The sequence below is a fragment of the Callithrix jacchus genome, chromosome 2 (assembly GCF_049354715.1).
Source record: "Callithrix jacchus isolate 240 chromosome 2, calJac240_pri, whole genome shotgun sequence".
NCBI classification, from domain to species: Eukaryota; Metazoa; Chordata; class Mammalia; order Primates; family Cebidae; genus Callithrix; species Callithrix jacchus.
The window spans coordinates 26,181,262-26,197,031 of record NC_133503.1 but is presented as its reverse complement, the minus strand read 5'-3'; the positions used below and the strand labels follow the sequence as shown (position 1 = coordinate 26,197,031).

The 15,770-nt window shown below is 38.4% G+C and overlaps 1 long non-coding RNA gene across 4 annotated transcripts in view; it reads left to right on the top strand.

The window, feature by feature from the left end:
* The window catches only part of LOC103789015 (uncharacterized), a 724,824-nt gene that overhangs the window by 11,624 nt on the left and 697,430 nt on the right, over nt 1–15,770 (top strand). The window lies entirely within an intron of this gene.

Below are 15,770 nucleotides of genomic sequence, written 5' to 3'. Positions count from 1 at the left end.
TGTGTCTCTGTAACCAAAACAGAAAAAAAACTGAAGCATAAGTGCTGATTTCTTGAATAACCAGTGGAGCTCAGTTATCAAAAGAAACAGAAAATCCCTAATGTAGTAACCAGTTTTAACTTTAGAGGATGTAATATTTGCCTAGAATCAAGCTAATGCTTCAGATTGGGGAGTGATGATTTCAGAACACACCAATGTGCTAAATTTGCACACTGCAATGAATTTAATTAATTATTTTAATGACAAAGAAAATCAAGTGCACTGAGTCCATATTTTCTAATTCTAACATAAGACAAGTAGGAGTCAGCTCCTTTTTTCCTAATACTAGGTAAAAAATTCATTCTGGGTCTCTGCTTTGCCTTCTTTTGCTCGTTTTTTCAATGATTATCTATTGAGCCTTTTTAAGTTGCTAACACAATGCTTGGCATATAGCAGCAAACCAGTTAGTTAACCTCCCGTGTTTTATGTAGCTTATGTAGAACACACCACTGGTCATTCACCCTGTGATGGGCACAAGCAAACAAGCCACCAGGGTGTAAGATAATAAGTTGCTTGGGTTCATGATGGATGATCCAGGATGCCCCTGTTGAGAAAATGACTCATAAACCAATAACCGAAGGCCAAGAATAAGCTGGTCAATTGAAGAGATGAGTAAGAGCATTCCAGGGAGGGGAACAGCAGGTGCAAAGATTCAGAGGTAGGAAAGAGCAGCTCTGTCTTTGGTGAATGGCACAGTAAGGAAAGAGGCAGGAAGAGTAGGGAAACAAAGAGAAAATATAATTCTCTATTTATTTATTTTGCAAATACTCATTAGGAGACATTTTACAAAGCACTTTTTTGGATAGAAAGAAGATTAAGATGTAATCCTTGCCTTCAACAACAGAAAAAGATGATTATTTCATTAGCATAGATTAATTCTATAAATCAGTGGATAAATGTATTGTAGCTTTTTGTATGGGGTTGATATATATCTCATTTTTGGGGGGGGGGTTTGAGACAGAGTCTCTGTCACCCAGGCTGGAACGTAGTGGTGGGACCTCAGCTCACGCAACCTCTGCCTCCTGGGTTCAAGCTATTCTCCTGCCTCAGCCTCCTGAGTAGCTGGGATTACAGGAATGAGCCACCATGCCTGGCTGCTTTTTGTATTTTTAGTAGAGATGGGGTTTCACCATGTTGACCAGGCTAGTCTGGAACTTTTGACCTCAGGTGGTCCACCCACCTCCGCCTCCCAAAGTGCTAGGATTATGGGCATGAGCCACTGCGCCTGGCCATGTATCTCAAATTCAATTTGTCTAACAAACAGAAAAAAAAATTTTTTTTAAGATAGAAATGATTAGATTTTTAAAAATAAAGTTATAGCCACATAACGAAGCTGACCAGTTGCCCCCAAATCCATAATTAGTTTTGATCTCATGGTCTTAAAAATCTCAGATTTCCACTGTTATGTGATCTCTGAAAGGGGGCTTTTACCTTTCTGTGCTTCACATACATCATCTGAATAATTGAAAGATTTGTGTGGAACATAGCTGTTGATTCAAACTGATTCTGGAATTGAATGATATGTCCACTTAACTGTTGCCAAATAATTACAAAAAATAAAAGGACACATTTTCTTTTTCTTTATTGCATTTTAGGTTTTGGGGTACATGTGAAGAACATGCAAGATAGTTGCATAGGTACACACGTGGCAGTGTGATTTGCTGCCTTCCTCCCCTTCACCTATATCTGGCATTCCTCCCCATGCTATCTCTCCCCAACTCCCCACCCCCTGCTGTTCCTCCTCTATTCCCCCCAACAGACCCCAGTGTGTAGTGCTCCCCTCCCTGTGTCCATGTGTTCTCATTGTTCAACACCTGCCTATAAGTGAGAACATGCGGTATTTCATTTTCTGTTCTTGTGAAAGGGCACATTTTCTAAATATACTTGGTTTTTGCTTGCTGATATTTTGTTGGGGAAAATCGAAAGATTAGAATAGACATAAGAATAATAAAAATTTGTTGATATACTGCTTTGTCTAGCTGCTGTGGTAAGTGCTTTATATGATTTACTAGAGATTTCTTCTATTACTATCTTTTTCTTTTCTTTTTTTAATTTTACTTTAAGTTCTGGGGTACATGTGCAGATCTTGCAGGATTATTCCATAGGTATACACATGCCATGGTGGTTTGCTGCCTCCATCCCCCCATCACCTACATTAGGTATTTCTCCTAATGTTATCCCTCCCCAATCTCCCCACCCTCTGCTATCCCTCCCCTAGCCCCCCCGCAACAGACCCCTCCCTGTGTCCATGTGTTTGGTTTTCTGTTCTTCTGTCAGTTTGCTGAGAATGATGGTTTCCAGATTCATCCATGTCTCTGCAAAGGACATAAACTCATCACTTTTTATGGTTGCATAGTATTCTGTGTTGTATATGTGCCAAATTTTCTTTATTCAGTCTATCTTTGATGGGCATTAGGGTTGGTTCCAAATCTTCACTATTGTGTAAACAGTGCCGCAATGAACATATGTGTGTATGTGTCTTTATAATAGATCAATTTATAATCCCTTGGGTATATACCCAGTAATGGGATTGGTGGGTCAAATGGTATTTCTATTTCTAGATCCTTGAGGAATCGTCACACTGCCTTCCACAAGGTTGAACTAATTTACACTCCCACCAACGGTGTAAAAGTGTTTCTATATCTCCACATCCTCTCCAGCAACTGTTGTTTCCAGGTTTTTTAATAATCACCATTCTAACTGGTGTGAGATGATATCTCAATGTTTTGATTTGCATTTCTTTAATAACCATGATGATGAGCATTTTTTTGTGTTTTTTGGCCACATAAATGTCTTCTTTTGAAAAGTGTCTGTTCATATCTTTTGCCCACTTTTTGATGGGGTTGTTTTATTCTTGTATATTTGTTTTAGTTCTTTGTAGATTCTGGATATTAGCCCTTTGTCAGATGGGTAGATTGCAAAAATGTTTTCCTGTTCTGTTGGTTGCTCATTCACTCTAACCATGCTTTCTTTTGCTGTACATAAGCTCTTTAGTTTAGTTAGATCCCATTTGTCTATTTTGGCTTTTGTTGCCATTGCTTTTGGTGTTTTAGTCATGAAGTTCTTGCCTATGACTATGTCCTCAATGGTATTGCCTAGATTTTCTTCTAGGGTTTTTATGGTATTAGGTCTTTTGTTTAAATCTTTAATCCATCTGGAGTTAATTTTTTTTTTTTTTGAGACGGAGTTTCACTCTTGTTACCCAGGCTGGAGTGCAATGGCGTGATCTCGGCTCACTGCAACCTCCGCCTCCTGGGTTCAGGCAATTCTCCTGCCTCAGCCTCCCGAGTAGCTGGGATTGCAGGCATGCGCCACCATGCCCAGCTAATTTTTTGTATTTTTAGTAGAGATGGAGTTTCACCATGTTGACCAGGATGGTCTCGATCTCTTGACCTCGAGATCCACCCGCCTCGGCCTCCCAAAGTGCTGGGATTACAGGCTTGAGCCACTGCGCCCGGCCATGGAGTTAATTTTTGTATAAGGTGCAAGGAAGGCGTCCACTTTCAGCTTTCTGCACATGGCTAGCCAATTTTTCCAACACCATTTATTAAACAGGGAATCCTTTCCCCATTGCTTGTTTTTTTCAGGTTTGTCAAAGGTCAGACTGTTGTATGTGTTTGATGTTATATCTGAGGCCTCTGTTCTGTTGCATTGTTCTATATCTCCTGTTTTGGTACCAGTACCATGGTGTTTTGATTACTGTAGCCTTGTAGTATAGTTTGAAGTCAGGTAGTGTGATGCCTCCAGCTTTGTTCTTTTTGCTTAGGGATGTCTTGGCTATTTGGACTCTTTTTTGATTCCATATGAAGTTTAAGGTGGTTTCTCCAGTTCTGTGAAGAAGGTCAATGGTAGTTTGATGGGGATAGCATTGAATCTATAGCACTGAAAATGGTAGTATGGCCATTTTCATGATATTGATTCTTCCTAACCATGAGCATGGAATGTTTTTCCATCTGTTTTTATCCTCTCTTATTTCCTTGAGCAGTGGTTTATAGTTCTCCTTGAAGAGGTCCTTCACTTCCTTTGTTAGTTGTATTCCTAGGTATTTTATTCTCTTTGTAGCAATTGTGAATGGGAGTTCACTCATGATTTGGCTCTCTATTTGTCTGTTATTGGTGTATAGGAATGCTTGTGATTTTTGCACATTGATTTTGTAACCTGACAGTTTGCTGAAGTTGCTTATCATATTAAGGAGATTTGGGGCTGAGAAGATGGGGTCTTCTAAATATATAATCATGTTGTCTGCAAATAGAGACAATTTGACTTCCTCTTTTCCTAATTGAATACCCTTTATTTCTTTTTCTTGCCTCATTGCTCTGGCTAGAACTTCCAATACTACGTTGAATAGGAATGGTGAGTGAGGGCACCTTTGTCTAGTGCTAGTTTTCAAGGGGAATGCTTCCAGTTTTTGCCCATTCAGTATGATATTGACTGTGGGTTTGTCATAAATAGCTTTTATTATTTTGAGATACATTCCATTGATACCTAGTTTATTTGGAGTTTTTGGCATAAAGTGCTGTTGAATTTTGTCAAAGGCCCTCTGCATCTATTGAGATAATAATGTCGTTTTTGTCTTTGGTTCTGTTTATGTGGTGAATTAGGTTTATACATTTGCATATGTTGAACCAGCCTTGCATCCCTGGGATGAAGCCTACTTGATTGTGCTGGATGATCTTTTTGATGTGCTGTTGCATTCAGTTTGCCAGTATTTTATTGATGATTTTTGCATTGATGTTCATCCTGGATATTGGCCTGAAGTTTTCTTTTCTTGTTGAGTCTCTGCCAGGTTTTGGTATCAGGATGATGTTGGTCTCATGAAATGAGTTAGGTAGGATTCCCTCTTTTTGTATTGTTTGAAATAATTTCAGATGGAATGGTACCAGTTCCTCTTTGTACATCTGGTAGAATTCGTCTGTGAACCTGTCTGGACCTGGATTTTTCTTAGTTGGAAGGTATGAATTGCTGCCTCTACTTCAGACCTTGTTATTTGTCTATTCAGGGATTCAATTTCTTCCTAGTTCAGTCTGGGGAGGGTGTAAATGTCCAGGAATTTATCTATTTCTTCTAGATTTACTGGTTTATGTGTACAGAATTTTTTTGTAGTAATCTCTGATGGTAGTTTGTATTTCTGTGGAATTGGTGGTGATATCCCCTTTATCATTTTTTATTGCACCTATTTGATTCTTCTCTCTTTTCTTTTTTATTAGCCTGGTTAGCGGTCTATCTATTTTGTTGATCTTTTCAGAAAACCACCTCCTGGATTTATTGATTTTTTGAAGGGTTTTTTTTTTTGTGTGTGTGTGTGTGTGTGTGTGTCTATCTCCTTCAGTTCTGCTCTGATATTAGTTATTTCTTGTCTTCTGCTAGCTCATTTTGTTGATGGTCTTTACCATTTGATACATTTTTGCAGTGGCTGGTACTGGTTGTTCCTTTCTATGTGTAGTGCTTCCTTCAGGAACTCTTGCAAGGCAGGCCTAGTGGTGACAAAATCTCTCAAGAATTGCTTGTTCGTAAAGGATTTTATTTCTCCTTTGCTTATGAAGCTTAGTTTGGCTGAACATAAAATTCTAGGTTGAAAGTTCTTTTCTTTAAGGATGTTGAATATTGGCCCCCACTGTCTTCTGGCTTGTAGGGTTTCTGCCAAGAGATCTGTTGTTAGTCTGATGGGCTTCCCTTTGTGGGTAACCTGACCTTTCTCTCTTGGTGCCCTTAGCATTTTTTCCTTCATTTCAACCCTGGTGAATCTGACGATTATGTGCCTTGGGGTTGCTCTTCTTGAAGAATATCTTTGTGGTGTTCTCTGCATTTTCTGATTTGAATGTTGGCCTGCCTTGCTAGGTTAGGGAAGTTCTCTTGGATAATATTCTGAAGTGTGTTTTCCAGCTTGGATTCATTCTTCTCATCACATTCAGGTATACTGATCAAATGTAGATTAGGTCTTTTCACATAATCCTGTATTTCTTGGAGGCTTCATTTATTTCTTTTCACTCTTTTTTCTCTCATCTTGCCTTCTCATTTTATTTCATTGGGTTGGTCTTCAATCTCTGACATCCTTTCTTCTGCTTGATCGATTTGGCTACTGAAACTTGTGTATGCTTCGCCAAGTTCTCATGATGTGTTTCTCAGCTCCATCAAGTCATTTATGTTCTTCTCTAAGTTGGTTATTCTAGTTAGCATTTCATCTGACCTTTTTCAAGGTTCTTAGTTTCTTTGCATTGGGTTAGAACATGTTCCTTTAGCTTAGAGAAGTTTGTTATTACCCACCTTCTGAAGCCTGCTTCTGTCAATTCATCAAACTCATTTTCTATCCAGTTTTCTTCCCTTGCTGGTGAGGAGTTGTGATCCCTTGAAGGAGAAGAGGCATTATGGTTTTTGGTGATTTTATCTTTTTTTCACTGGTTTCTTCCCATCTTCATGGATTTATCTACCTTTGGTCTTTGAAGCTGGTGCCTTTTGGATGGGGTCTCTGAGTGGACATCTTTTCTGCTCATCTTAATTTTCCTTCTAACAGGCTTCTGCTGCAGGACTGCTGGTGGTCCACTACAGACCCTGCTTGCATGGGAATCACCTGTGGGGGTTGCAGAACAGTAAGAGTTTCTACCTGTTCCTTCTTCTGGTATCTTTGTCCCAGAAGGGTACCCACCAGATGTCAGCCGGAACTCTCTTTTATGAGGTGCCTCTTTGGATATACGGCAGTCAGGGAGCTGCTTGAGGAGATAGTCTGTCCCTTATCAGAACTCAAGTTCTGTTCTGGGAGCTCCGTTGTTCTGGTCAGAGCTGCTGGGAAGGGATGTTTAAATCTGCTGCAGCGGAACTCACAACTGCCTCTTTTCCCAGGTGCTCTGTCTCGGGAAGGTGGGGCTTTATTTATAAGTCTCTAATGTGCTGCTGCTATTTTTCAGAGATGCCCTGCCCAGCAAGGAGGGAGTCTAGTCACAGTCTGCCTGAAGAGGTGCTGCTGAGCTGCTGCAGGCTCTGTCCAGGCTGCTGTGTAAACATCCTTGCTGTTTTGTTTACACACATAAGGTTAGAACTGCTTTGGTAATGGCAGACTGCCTCAGTAATGGCAGACTCCCATGGTAATGGTGGACTGCCTTTGTAATGGTGAATGCTCTTCTCCCAGGGCATTCGACCATTGGGGTCAAGCTCAAATTGCTGAGCTGGCTGCAATACTGTCAAGCCAGTGCATTTCAAATTGCTGTTCTTTGTGGGGGTGGGACCCACTAAGCCAGATCACCTGGCTCCCTGCCTTCAGTCCCCTCTTCTTTCAGGTGAATGGGCTACTCTATCTTAAGGGCATTCTAGGCACCAGTTAAAATGGCCACCCAGAGTTGTGCAGGTTTTTGTGCTGGAAACCTGTGGCGCTTGTCAGCCAGGAGGAGTTTCCTGGTCTGTGGGCCATGAAGACTGCAGATGAAGCACAGTATCTGAACCAGAGTGCTGGAGTGGCTGGAGGGCCCCCGATGGCCTCTGTTGGGTAGGAGTGGGGGTCCTGTGGTCCACTGCACTTCCCAGGTTAGGCAGTGCCCCACCCTGCCTCTGCTTGCCCTCCTTGGGCTACACCCACTGTCCAACTAGTCCCGTTGAGATGCACCTGGTACCTTGGTTGGAAATGCGGTGATCACTCATCCTGTGCATCATGCTCTCTGGGAACTGCGCTCCAGAGCTGTTTGTATTCAGCCATCTTGGTGGAGCTCATAGTACTATCTTTTTGAAGAAAAACATAAATGGGATACTTGTAGTCTGGAATTGTTGCTAAGTGGAGTGCTGAGTCCTTTAAAACTAAAAGCTATTTAGCCAGAGGTTAAAAAGGAGAAATCAAGCAAGGCAAGATACTAACATTTATTGAGTGTGTACTTTGTGCAGATTCAATACTATGCTCTTTTTTGTTTTTGTTTTTGAGATAAAGGTCTTGCTCTGTCACCCAGGTGGGGGTGCAGTGGCGTGATCTTGGCTCACTACAACCTTTGCCTCCCGGTTCAAGTGATTCTTGTACCTCAGCCTCCCAGGTACCTGGGACTGCAGGGACACACTACCATGCCTGGCTGATTTTTGTATTTTTTGTAGATATGAGGTCTCGCTATGTTGCCCAGGCTGGTCTCAAACTTCTGGGCTCAAGTGATCTGCCTGCCTCAGCCTCCCACAGTGCTGGGATTACAGATGTGAGCCACTGTGCCTGACCCAATACAGTATTCTTTATTTACATCTCACTCAATTCTCCCAACAAGCTTTAAGAGGGACATGTGATCATTCCCTTTTCACGGATAAAGGTATCAGTTCTGATTAAGAAAGCAAACCAATAAGGAGGTTAAGGAACTTGTCCGTGGGACACAGCTGGTAAGTAGCACAGCTGACATTGAAACTCCTATTTCTTAGAATCACAAATATGGGCTATTTCCATGAAGAGAAACCAAGTTTTGGATGGGAAGATAAATGATTTCTAGATGTTTTTGTAATTCCTACTATTTTTGGTTTTACTCTTCAGCCATGTTTTAATTTTTTATCTCTACATCCGTATTTTTCACATATATAAAACATTATTGGTATGTTTGCTTCTTTTGAAGTTAAAAATCATCTTTATTTTTTCATTTATTTTTCTTTATGATGATTATTATTTTTTGAGATGGTGTCTTGCTCTGTTGCCTAAGCTGGAGTGCAGTGGCATGATCTCAGCTCACTGCAACATCCACCTTCTGGGTTCTAGCAATTCTCCCTGCCTCATCCTCCCAAGCAGTTGGGATTACAGATGTGTGCCACACACCTGGCTAATTTTTCTATTTTTAGTAGAGATGGGGTTTTGCCATGTTGACCAGTCTGGTCTTGAACTCCTGACCTCAGATGATCCACCCACCTTGGCCTTCCAAAGTACTGAGATTACAGATGTGAGCCACTGCACCTGGCCTCTTTTATTTTTAATTGACAAACAGTAGCTGTGTATGTTTATGGGCTATAATGTGATGTTTTGACCTATGTATACATTATACAAAGGTTCAATCAAGGTAATTAATATATCCATCAGCTCACCAACTTAATCACTTTTTGGTGAAGAGAATGTTAAAAATCTATTTTTTAGCAATTTTGAAATACACAATACATTATTTTTAAGCTGTGCCATGCAATAGATCACGAAACCATGTTCCTGTGTAGCTGAAACTTTGTCCTGTTTGATCAGTGTCTTCAGTTTCCCCTTTCCTTTCTTTTTCCAGCAGACTCTGATAACCAATGTTCTACTCTCTATTTTTAAGTGAGATCATACGTTGTTTGCTTTTCCATGTGTTGGTACATATTTCCAAACTTCCTTTACTTTTTGCTTAGATCATTTAAATATATCTTTCTTTTCCTCTGGTTTTTCCCTTTGCTGTTTATGACCAAAGGCTGATTGATGAAAGGTTAACAATTCTCTAATTAACACATTAAATAGACTTTTATCCCTTCTGCCAATGTTGAAGCAACTAATTATCAGCCCAGTTTGGGAGCAGAGAAAGTTGACCTCAGATAGACCAATAGAGCTCATCAAAGAGAAAAATGAAGTGGGGTCTCCCACCTCCCTCAGTTCCAGGCCAATCTGTTATAATTGCTTAAGAACAAGAACTCAAATACTTGGAGTCTTCACTGATGCAGAGCTTCAGAATAATGATTACAGCAAATCAGGGCTCATGAATATGCAGCTAATTTCTGCTTTGAGACACTTGAGTTATCTAAATTAAAAATACAAAATTATGGATTGCAAAGAAAGCAGCAGGGACTTTTTTATTTTAACAATTGGAAAATATCACTGGAAATGAAGTCTTCCTGCCAACATGAAGCACATAATAATCATGCCAGGAAAAGGATGTTTTTCTAAATGCTTGTTTTAAATAGATTTCCCCCCAAAATTCTGTTTAAAGATAGACTACGGAAGCTCTAATTCATGTGATTTTTCTCTTTGTGGATTTCAGTTTCAGGGTTATCCATTTTGGGACAGAGTCTAACACCATCTCATTCACAAGATGTTCCTTAGAGTCAGCTTCTACCTTCAGAAATCCTCAAATAAAGAGGCTTGATTTTGGTGTTTTTCCTTTTCTGTTTTTTTCAGAATCTCTTCCATGTTCTTCAGACTGGTCTGGCAAAGACCTTCCATTTTACTGAGCTTAAACTTCCAGATACTACCCTCATGTTTTAGACCTTATCTCTCCCCATTTCTGGTTTATCAAGATGATTTATTTGGTGCTCTCTTCATTCAGAATCTTTTGAAGCAATATGGATAATAAACAAGTGTGTGTGAATATTTTTAATTTTTCAGGTTAATATTTTCTTTTTACACGTTAAATTAGCAAACCCCATTTTCAAATGTCTGAGCTTGCAACACGAGGCGGTTACCACTTGGATAGAATTGCCTTGATCACATGCAACTATGAAATGTAGGAACACATGACTGTAATAATTCTTTTAAAATGAGGCGTATGTGTGTATTTGAGGAAATAATTAAACCAAAGCATAGAATTTAGTAATACAGAGGAGGGTTGGCAAATATTATATCATGGTTGTTTTTCCATTCCTCTTTTCAGTGACTACGGCTGATATTGCTGTGATACCCTTTCCCACTAAGATCTCAGAATACTTTTTAACACAGGACCTGAGCAGCATCTATCAGTTAACAATGAATGGCAACGGGGATAAAATCACATATTATTCGTAATACAGAGCAAGCCTAAAATGATAACACACTGGAATAAGACAAAGATGCTTACTTTCACCACTCTTATTCAACATAGTGTTGGAAGTCCTAGCTAGATCAGTGAGAAAGAGGAAGAAATAAAAGGCATACAAACTGGAAAAAAGGAAGTCCAGTTGTTCTTCTTTTTGGATGACATGATCTTAATTATGTGGAAAAACCTCAAGATTTCTACCAAAGACTTCACCAGAAAACTCTTAGAAGGGATAAACAAGTTCAGTAAGGTTGTAGCGTATAAAATCAACATACAAAACATCAGTAGTTCCCTCAAGAGAAATCAGTTGGGCTGGGAGTAATTAGTAGCATTTTCCTTCTTTTTAAAGAAATAATTTCGCTGGGTGTGGTGGCTCACGCCTATAATCCCAGCATTTTGGGAGGCTGAGGCGGGTGAATCACAAGGTCAAGAGATCAAGACTATCTGGTCAACAAGGTGAAACCCCGTCTCTACTAAAAATACAAAAATTAGCTGGGCATGGTGGTGCGCGCCTGTAGTCCCAGCTACTCAGGAGGCTGAGGCAGGAGAATTGCTTGAACCCAGAAGGCGGAGGTTGCGGTGAGCCGAGATCGTGCCATTGCACTCCAGTCTGGGTAACAACAGTGAAACTCTGTCTCAAAAAATAATAATAATAATAATAATTTCAATTACTTTTTAGATTTAGGGGGGTACTTGTGTAGGTTTGTTATATGGGAATATTGTGTGACACTGAGGTTTGGGGTGTGAATGATCTTGTCACCCAGGTAGTGAGCATAGTACCCAAAGGTACTTTGTTAACCCTTGCTGCTTGCCCCTTGTCTACCCTCTAATAGTTCCCATTGTCTATAGTTCCCACCTTTACATCTATAAAGGACCAGTGTTTAACTCCTACTTATAAGTAAGAATATGTGGTATTTGGTTTTCTCTTCCTGCATTAATTTGCTTAGAATGATGTCCTTCAGCTCCATCAATGTTGCAAAAGTCATAATTTTATTCTTTTTTATGGCTGCATGCTATTCCATAGTGTATATGTACCACATTTTCTTTATCTAATCCAGTATTTATGGGCACCTAGGTTGATTCCATGTATTTCCTATTACAAATACTGCTGTGCTGTACATACATGTGCATGTTCTTTTTGGTAGGATGATTTATTTTTCTTTGCATATTCACCCAGTAATGGGATTGCTTGAGTGGTAGCTCTTTTTTCAGTTCTTTGAGAGATTTCCAAACTGCTTTCCACAGTGCTGAACTAATTTATATCCCCACCAACAACATATACGTGTTCTCTTTTCTTTGTAGTCTTGTTAGGAGCTGTTATTTATTTATTTATTTTTGTCTTTTTAAGAATAGTCATTCTGACTGGTGTGAGATAGTATGGCATTGTGGTTTTAATTTGTATTTTTCTGATGTTGAGTATTTTTTCATATGTTTGTTGGCTGCTTGTATGTCTTCTTTTGACAGGTTTCTGTTAATGTATTTTGCTCATTTTAAATGCAGTTATTTGTTTTTTGTTCCTTCAGTTGTTTACGTTCCTTAAAGGTTTTGGATATTAGATCTTTGGCGGATGCATAGTTTTTAAGTATTTTCTTTCATTCTGTAGGTTGTCTGTTTATTAATAGTTTCTTTTGCTGGGCAAAAGGTCTCTATTTTTTATTTCAGTAAGTTTTTGGGGGCAGGTGGTGTTTGGTTATATAAATTAGTTCTTTAGTGGTGATTTCTGAGATTTTGGTAAACTCATCACCTGAGCAGTGTACACTGTACCCAATGGGTAGTCTTTTCCTTCACCGACCTCTCACCCTTTACCCCTAGTTCCCAAGTCCATTGTATCATTCTTATGCCTTTGTGTTTTCATAGCTTAGCTCTCACTTAGAAGTGAGAAATACGATGTTTGGTTTTCCATTCCTGGGGTTACTTCACTAAGAATAATGGTCTCCAACTCCCTCCAGGTTACTGCAAATGCTATTATTTTGTTCCTTTTTATGGCTAAGAAGTATTCCTTGGTATATGTATATACACCACATTTTCTTCATCCACTTGTTGATTGATGAGCATTTGGGCTGGTTCCATATTTTGCCATTGTGAATTGTGCTGCTATCAACATGAAGGTGCAAGTGTCTTTTTCGTATTATGACTATTTTCTTCTAGGTAGATACCCAGTAATGGAATTGCTGGATCATATGGTAAATCCACGTTTAGTTCTTTAAGGAATCGCCATACTGTTTTCCATAGTGGTTATACTATTTTACATTCCTACCAGCAGTGTAGAAGTGTTCTCTTTTCACCATATCCACACCAACATCTATTATTATTATTTTTTATTTTTAAATAATGGCTATTCTTGCAGGAGTAAGGTAGTATTGTATTGTGGTTTTGATTTGCATTTTTCTGATAATTAGTGATGTTGAGCATTTTTCATATGTTTGTTGGCATTTATATATCTTTAGAGAATTCTCTATATCCTTAGCCCACTTTTTAATAGGATTATTTGTTTTTTTCTTCTGATTTGTTTGAGTTCCTTGTAAATTCTGGATATTAGTTCTTTGTTGGATGCATAGTTTGCAAAAAAATTTTCCCACTATGTGGATTGTTGGTTAACTTTGTTGATTATTTTTTTTGCAGTGCAGAAACTTTTTAGTATAATTAAGTCCCATCTATTTATCTTTGTCTTGGTTGCATTTGCTTTTGGGTTCTTAGTCATGACATCTGTCTGAGCCAATGTCTAGAAGGTTTTTCTGATGTTATCTTCTATAATGTTTATGGTTGCAGGTCTTAGATTTAAGTCTGATTTATCTTGAGTTGATTTTTTGTATAAGGTGAGAGATGAAGATCCAGCTTCATTCTTCTTCATGTGCCTTGCCAATTATCCCAGTACAATTTGTTTGATAGAGTCCTTTTCCCATTTTATATTTTTGTTTGCTTTGTTGAAGATCAGTTGGCTGTATTTGGCTTTATTTCTGGGCTCTCTACTCTGCTCTGTTGGTTAATGTGCCTCTTTTTATGCTAGTACCATGCTGTTTTAGTGACTATAGCCTTATACTATAGTTTGAAGTGAGATAATGTGATGCCTCCAAATTTGTTCTTTTTGCTTAGTCTTGCTTTGGCTATGCAAGGTTTTTTTGGTTTCATATGAATTTTAGGATGATTTTTACTACGACTCTGAAAAATGATGGTATTTTGATGGGATTTGTGTAAAATTTGTTGATTGCTTTTGGTAGTATGGCCATTTTGACAATATTGATTCTACCTATCCATGAGCATGGGATGTGTTTCCATTTGTTTGTGTGGTCTATGAGTTCTTTCACAGTTTTTTGCAGTTCTCTTGCAGAAGTCTTTCACTTCCTTGCTTAGGTATATTCCTAAGTATTTTATTTTTCTAAAGCTCTATGGTTTAATTAGTTCCCACTTAGCAATTTTTGTTTTATTTTGCAATTGCTTTTCAGGACTTAGTTATAAATTATTTGCTGAGGCCAATGTCTAGAATGGCATTTCCTACATTTTTTTGTAGGAATTTATAGTGTGATGGTCTTACATTAAAATCATTAATTAATTTTGAGTTAATTTTTGTATGCAGTGAAAGGTAGGGGTTTAATTTTATTCTTCTGCATATTGATATTCTGTTTTCCCTAAATAGGAAGTCCTTTCTCCATTCCTTATTTTTGTCAACTTTGTCAATGATGAGATGGTTGCAGGTGTGCAACTTTATTTCTGGGTCCTCTGTTCTGTTGATCTGTCTGTTTTTGTACAAGTATCACGTTGTTTTGGTTATTGTAGATTTATAGTATAGTTTTAAAATTGGGTAATGTGATGCCTCCAGCTTTGTGTGTATGTGTGTATTTTGCTTAGGATTGCTTTGGCTATTCAGGCCCATTTTTGGTTCCATATGAATTTTAGAATACTTTCCTCTAATTCTGTAAAAATTGATGTTGGCAGTTTGGTAGGAATAACACTGAATTTGTAGATTACTTTGGGCAGGATGGCCAGTTTCACAATATTAATTCTTCTAATCCATGAGCATGGAATATATTTCCATTTGATTGTGTCATGTCTGATTTCTGTTAGCAGTGTTTTGTACTTCTCCTTGCAGAGATCTTTCATTTCTTTGGTTAGGTGTATTTACTAGTTTTTTTTTTTTTTTTTTGCATCTGTGGCTATTGTAAATGGGTTTGTGTTCTTGATTTGGCTTTCACCTTCAATGTTACTGTTGTATAGAAATGATTAGTAGCATTTGTATATGCCAAGAATGAATTAGCTGAAAAAGAAACCAAGAAAGCAATCCCATTGACAGTCACTGCCAAACAAACAAACAAACAAAAGAAAAGAAAACAAAATAAATGTAAGAGTAAATTTAACCCAGGAGATGAAAGACCTCTACAAGAAAAACTGTATAAAATACTGATGAAAGAAATTAAGGAGAACACAAATGGAAAAATCTCCCATGCTTTTGGATCAGAGGAATTAATATAGTTAAAATGACCACACTACTCAATAGCATCTATAGATTCAATGCAATTCCTGATAAAATACCAATGCCCTTTTAAAAATACAAAAGTAGAAAACAAGTGCCACAATTTATGTGAAATCATAGAAAAAAACCAAATAGCCAAAAGAATACTGAGTAAAAAAAAAAAAAAAAAAAAAAGGCTGAAGGCATCATGCTACCTGATTTCAAAATATACTACAAAACTGTCATAACCCAAACAGCATGCTATTGAAACAAAGACACAGAGAGCAACAGAACAAAACCAGAGAACCCAGAAATAAGTCCACATATTTACAGGTGAATGATTTTTGACAAAGGCACCAAGGGCATACTAGAGGAAAAAGACACCCTCTTCAATAAGTAGTGCCAGGAAAACTGAATATCCATTTATAGAAGAATAAAACTAGACTTCTTACCAGAGGGAGGAGGTTATGAAGAGCGAGAGAATCATGAAAAATAACTAATGGGTACTAGGCTTAATATCTGGGTGATGAAATAATCTATACAACAAACCCCATGAAATATGCTTACTTAAGTAACAAACCTGCACATGTACCCCT